Below are 6000 nucleotides of genomic sequence, written 5' to 3'. Positions count from 1 at the left end.
CGCGTCGTACGAGCGGGTGTGTGTTTCCGCTCGCATCTACTACCCGTCGAACCCTCCTGCTGCGCCGTGCACTCTCTTCCGCCCTCTCCCCCTCTCTCTCTCTCTCTTTCTTTCTTTCTCCGGTCCCCCGAGCGTCAGTCCGCAATCTTCACAGCCCCGGTGTCACGTAGCGTCCGTCGACGGCGTGAAATGAGAATTCGAGGGCGAAGGGAGGACGAGCGAGACGCGAGATATAAAAACATGAGACGCGCCGCCGGGTAGGCCGGCCTATCGTCGAAACGTCACAGAGAAGGACGGAATTGGCGATTTTCAGGAGGAACCACCGGGACACAGCCCAGTGGCCTCGCGATCCGGCCTCATCGCCGACGGGGGGGATGACTACGTGTTCGTCGATGTCGCTCATTGCAAAAGCGGACTCTCGATCGCGTCGATCGGCCGGTCAGTCGCTTCGCGATCCGCGCTTCGCTCCGTCGACGGACAGTGTTCTCGCGGTGGTGTTCGAGGGTAAACGCGTCTGGCCCGCGCTCTCGGCGACGCGGACGTGGTGAATTCGGCCGTGAAATCGCGCTCGGAGGAGGCCGCACGCGAAAGCACCGATGATCCCCATGTGGACGTCTCTCGCTTTTAAATAGACCCGCTACTTGGAGGGTGGCGAGTGTAACCTGTTGCGGAATGCGATGGATCGGGAGGGTGTTAATGCCCATGGGAGAGAGAGATAGGGGGGAGCGAGGGGGAGATAGAAAGAAAGATCACATTCCTCGGCACCGTCGCTTCACGTAAGGCTTGCACCACCACCTCGTGCGCGTTCGTCCACGAGCGAACGCCCGTGCCGGCGGACGCCCTTCTAACACGATTCTCCGGGTGTAACGAGTAAAATAAGCGCATTAAGCCGTCAGTGACGGCGAGGTGTAATGCTATTGTCGCGACTGCTTCGAGCGTAATGTTCAATTGTCTCGCCCGAGAGAAACTCTAACTCATTCGCTCGTGAACTCATTAGCCGCGGCTGGACCTCAAAAATAGCGCACGTTCGTCTTGCCTCGTTGTCTCGTATCGCGGTAGCTTGTAATCCGAGTGATTAATTAATACGTCGCGGTCGTTCGCATCGGCGATGGTGATCTCTGATAGAGATTATTAGATTAATATGCATCAGCGTATTCGAAGTGACGAGAGAAAGAGACAGAGAGAGAGAGAGAGAGAGAGAGTGAGACCGAGAGATTAATTACTTGCAATTTTCAATTCGCTTTTCATTAGTTCACTTTGCCTTTTGCTCCGCGAGGGCTTTGCGCTTTCTCTCGGATTTTGCGTAAAACGATGGATTATTAATGTCTGAGAGGTTTTTTGCGTCACATTTATCTGAAAGAAATTCTAGAAACCGGGAATTGATTAATTGCCAGGAGTTATTTTACATGCGCGATTCAATGGCCACGATTAAATTCGCGGGAACCGCACACGACATCGAGCGAGAGAGAAAGAGAGAGAGTGGGAGAGAGTGAGAGATAGAGAGAGAGAGAGAGAGAGAGAGAGAGAGAGAGAAAATATGTATGTATGTTTTGTTCCTATTTTGCTTTTAATCTGAATTTATCATCGGTCTCAGAACATCGATGATAAATCTCGAGGCATTTGGAAGCCGATCGTAAATCCAGATTCAAAACAAAAGACGAATAATCCATGGCGAACAATTTGATTTTAAAGTCTGTGTGGTGCCCAAGTTTTCTCTGTTGGCGTTTATTTTCCCGAACAAAACAGATATTCGTGTATACCGGTATTTCCCCTTTGTGCCTATGCTCTTGTGTCTGTACGATAATTTCACGTACAATCGCATTCTCTCTCTTTCTCTTCCTCGACAATAGAATGAAAACGCGAATACACAAATGCTTTCCTTTTATTTCTCTGTATTCTTTTATGTTTATTCATAGAAATACTTTCTTATTTTTCCTCGACAGCGGCAACGGTTCCTTCTCAGTCTATCTCTCTCTCTCTCTCTCTCTCTCTCTCTCTCTCTCTCTCTCTCTCTCTCTCTCTCTCTCTCTCTCTCTCTCTCTCCCTCTCTCTCCCTCTCTCTCTCCCGCCCTCCCTTTCCTCCTCGAATTTATAGCCTTCCCCGAGATCTTACCGAAAAACACGGAAATTGAAACGCAACGAAGGAGTGAAATTAAAAAGGAAGGAAGGAAAAGAGACGCGAAAGCTCTCTCTCTCTCTCTCTCTCTCTTGTAAAACGCGATTGCGCTGCGTTTTGCAGGGGTCTTCGCGCGATGCAATAATAATCTCACTTAAATCGCTCCGACTAACGGCTGCGTTGCGCAATTAGTCCTCAGCATCGATATCGTGTTCTTCTTTGAGCGCGTGTAGGTTCAGCGTATTATAAGTTATACGCCATGTCTCGACCGACACGGGAAAGATCAAAGAGGAGCCATCCATCGGCGGTATTATCTTTTTAGAATCAGCAGCTCGTAACACCTCGTAACATCCTTTACTTACGGCAAATAGAAGAGGCCAACGCGCGTGTAACGGGCGTAAGCTACGTTTCGATATCCGATATCTCAAAGAAGCTTGGCCGAAATTTCCACTTCTCGCTAATAGATCGTCCGGCTAAAAGCTGTAACACGATGAAGTCTGTTGTTGTGTCACTATTATGCTATCGGTGGCACTCTAGAGAAGATAGAATGCAAAAAGCGGGAGGCTCCTTTATCACCCGATATCCGTTTCTTTTATTTTGCCTAATCGAGGAAGAACGCGATGTATTATATTTCACACAATTTCTCCCTGCAAGGACTAACTCTTCTCAAGGTTCCCGAATTTCTCGAATTTCTCGAATTATTTCTCGAATTATTTTGTTTCGTTAATATTCGAAAGAGTAACACGAGGAAACATTGGCCCGTTTTTCCGAGAAAGTTAATATTTGTTTTCTCGTCGATTTGGTGACGTCTCTCTAAACGAGACGCGCAGCACTCATATATATGTTACTACATCGCGGGGCTGCTAAATCGCGCTTCCGTGTATAAATAAATAAATCGAAATAAATCGACATGTCGATAACTCCGACGCAGCGGGATACAGCGACCGTCTCAACGAAGCCCGCGAAAAATATTGGCCGTGGATTCTGCGAGGGATGTTCTACGATTGTCTCTCGAAAATTTAAAAAATGTCAGTATCAGGCGCAGTCCAGGTGCATACGCGGCGCGGCGCGTCACGGGATTTCCATTCTTTTTCCTGACTGAAACACCGCCGCGCTCGAGCGGACGATCCCGCTGAAAAATAAGAATCACTTCTCTGCGCGAAAGAAATATCTCTCTGCCGTCTCCGTTCCTTCCTCCATGTGCTTTCGCTTTTTCGCGAGGCGGAGCCGCGCGCGCAAGTTACCGCCGACGGGAGCCTCGTGGAGTGCCGGTAATCCCGCGGCATGAACTGCTAATCCTGTTGCACGCGAATCGATCCTCGCGGCCGCACGAGGCGCGAATACGCGAATCGACTCGTCGTCGGCGGACGCTAACCCCGTGTCTTGTCGGCAGATGCGTCGACGAGAATCGATATATTAATGCCGTCGAGTGTTAATCTCGCGTCTCGTTAGTCGCGAGTCCGCCATTTTTCTCGAGCGCGCCGCGTCTCGAGAAGGACCCGCTCAGCTTACCGCAAGCGTTCCGCAGGCGCGACGATCGACGTCGATTTACCCGGTGAATGAGTTGCGCCGAGTTCTGCCAAGTTACATTCTTTTCTCTGTTTTTCTTTCAAACAACGAGCTCGTGATTTTTTCCAGGAGAGACAGCGTACGGGGATTTACGTAACGACGGCGCGCCGAGAGTCGCGCGTAGCTGCTGATTGCAGCCTAGAATGCAATTATTCGCGCGTAGATTTTTCATGCAAAAGACGGCGACGGTGGGGGAAATTCCGCGGAAGATTAAGTTGACGCGGAAGATGTCCGATATGAGGCGTGAGGAATCTGAAACGCCGGCGATTGTTGGAAATGGGCAATTTCACGGGGCAAGACGCGTCGTAAGGAATTTTGTTTGTCACTTTTCTCTCTTTCTCTCGTTTTTTTCTCTCGCAGTGACGCAACATCGTCCACGGTGCTCTCGCGTCGAAGCGCCGCGCCGGACACGGCGTGCCAAAAGTCGGCGTGTCATCTCGCTATTATCGCCTACGCGGGGCTGACATTAAACGTGGGTGGACGGAGTAATCTTTGACAAAATGCCTTGACAAAATTGGCTTGACGTGTCTCGTCGAACGTAACGATCATAACCTAATCGCCGGACGATTGCATGCTAATGTCACTTCTCAGCACGCACGTGGAAGAGAAGAGAATGTGGGAAGCGGAGCCACCGCGATCTCCGATACGAGGGAGCCAAGACTTCGCCGCCACTGCCGCCGCCACCGCCACCGCCACTGTAAATACCCGAGAATCCATCCCCGGGATTGTTCGCGCGTAACGGCGAAAACGCGACGGTTTGTTCGAAGCGAACTCGTCTCACCGGCAACGGAATCGGGGAATATCGGTGGAGAGACGTCGCGCACCTTTCTCGAGTGAACCGCGTTCCGCTTCTATCCGGTGACCGGCTCGCTTGAGTTTACTGTTATCGCATGAGCGTTACGCACGAGTTATGAGCGGGGAGCGTAACAATGGACGCGGAGAGAGGAGGAGGAGGAGGGGGGTGGGGGGAAGGGCTGGTTGCATTTAGCTGCAACCGTGGGCGCTCGGTGACGATGTGCGACTTCGGCAGCAATTTCCAGCGTACGCGCGTGTGCAGATTTATTCTTCGGCTGGCTCGTTCTGGCAGAATATGTGCCGTCGGTTCACGAATTCCCATTCCGACACGCGTTTTCCGTTTCGATTCACTTGAGAGCCGACAAAAGCTTCTCGTCGTCTTGTCGTCTTCCTCCTTCCTCCCTCCCTCTCTCTCTCTCTCTCTCTCTCTCTCGCTCGCTCTGACTCACTCGCTCATTCTCTCCTTTTCTCTCTTTCTGCATCTCGGCTATATACCGGCGAGCGTTCTTCCGATCGTACCACGCGTCCTCACAAATTATTAAGGCGCATAAAAGTCATATTAGCGGCAGATATTCGTGCCAAGGAATAATAATAACTTCTATTTCCGTGGGGCGTGCGCGCACGCACACGCACACGCACACGCATTCAGAAGCGCGCGACTCCTCCGGTTAAAGACCGACGTGATGGAAAGAAAGAGCGAGCGGAAGGGAGGAAGGGAGGGGGGAGGGAGAGAGAGAGAGAGAGAGAGAGAGAGAGAGAAAGGAAGTCGATGGGGAGGCCGGTCGAGAAATTATTTTCAGCCCCCGAGAAGATTAATTAAAGTAGTGAGCCGCGTCACGGGCAAATGACTCCTCCTTCATTCGGAAAAGCTCGGCCGGCGAGAGCGACGATTCTCGATATTACATCTTGAAAATCCGCAGAACCCTGCGTGTGGCGTGTGACGGCCATTGTGTGTTGATGCGCGCAATGACAGCGCAATAAATTATCACGATTGATTTACAATTTGTTGCAAGACTAGTTACTCCTGAACCTTGAACAAGCCGCTGATAACATACACGCACAGACACGCGGCCGCCCGTTGTTGCGATAACCCATGTAAAACGCAATATATTTGGTCGTGAAACGCGTGAGGTGATACTGTGTGAGCTATTTCGTGCGAAAACGTTCGTTGAAAACAAAAAAAACAAGGCAGAATACAGCTGCGCGCGGCGTACATTGAAGCGCGGTGTTTGACGTTTCATGATTCCACTTGAAACTATTTCCGGAACAATGCGGACGCGCGTATTAATTCTTGTCGGAAATACGACGGCCGGGAGCGGCTATCGCACTTTCGGCGGAGCCGTGTAGCTTGATGCTAGAGGATAATCGAAACAAACGGCAAACGGAAATAAACGAATCTCCTTCGGGGCGGCCCACTCGCGGGACGTAAAACAGAGACGTCGCGCGCGGCCTCGTGATTAATTAGGCGCGGCCAACCACGCGCCGTGCCGTCCGACAGTTTTCTCGTAGCCGAAACGGAA

The 6000-nt window shown here is 51.1% G+C and overlaps 1 protein-coding gene across 1 annotated transcript in view; it reads left to right on the top strand.

The window, feature by feature from the left end:
- CCAP-R (Crustacean cardioactive peptide receptor) overlaps positions 1-6000 on the top strand; it is a 78201-nt gene continuing 72201 nt past the window's right edge. The window contains exon 1 of the mRNA XM_011139171.3: positions 1-776. The gene's annotated coding sequence lies outside the window, so the exon portion shown is untranslated. The remainder of the gene's footprint in view (positions 777-6000) is intronic.

Source organism: Harpegnathos saltator, unplaced genomic scaffold (assembly GCF_003227715.2).
Source record: "Harpegnathos saltator strain DR-91 unplaced genomic scaffold, Hsal_v8.6 scaffold54, whole genome shotgun sequence".
Lineage (NCBI taxonomy): Eukaryota > Metazoa > Arthropoda > Insecta > Hymenoptera > Formicidae > Harpegnathos > Harpegnathos saltator.
Note: the sequence above shows the minus strand (reverse complement) of the source record. Positions and strands in the feature narration are given on the sequence as shown.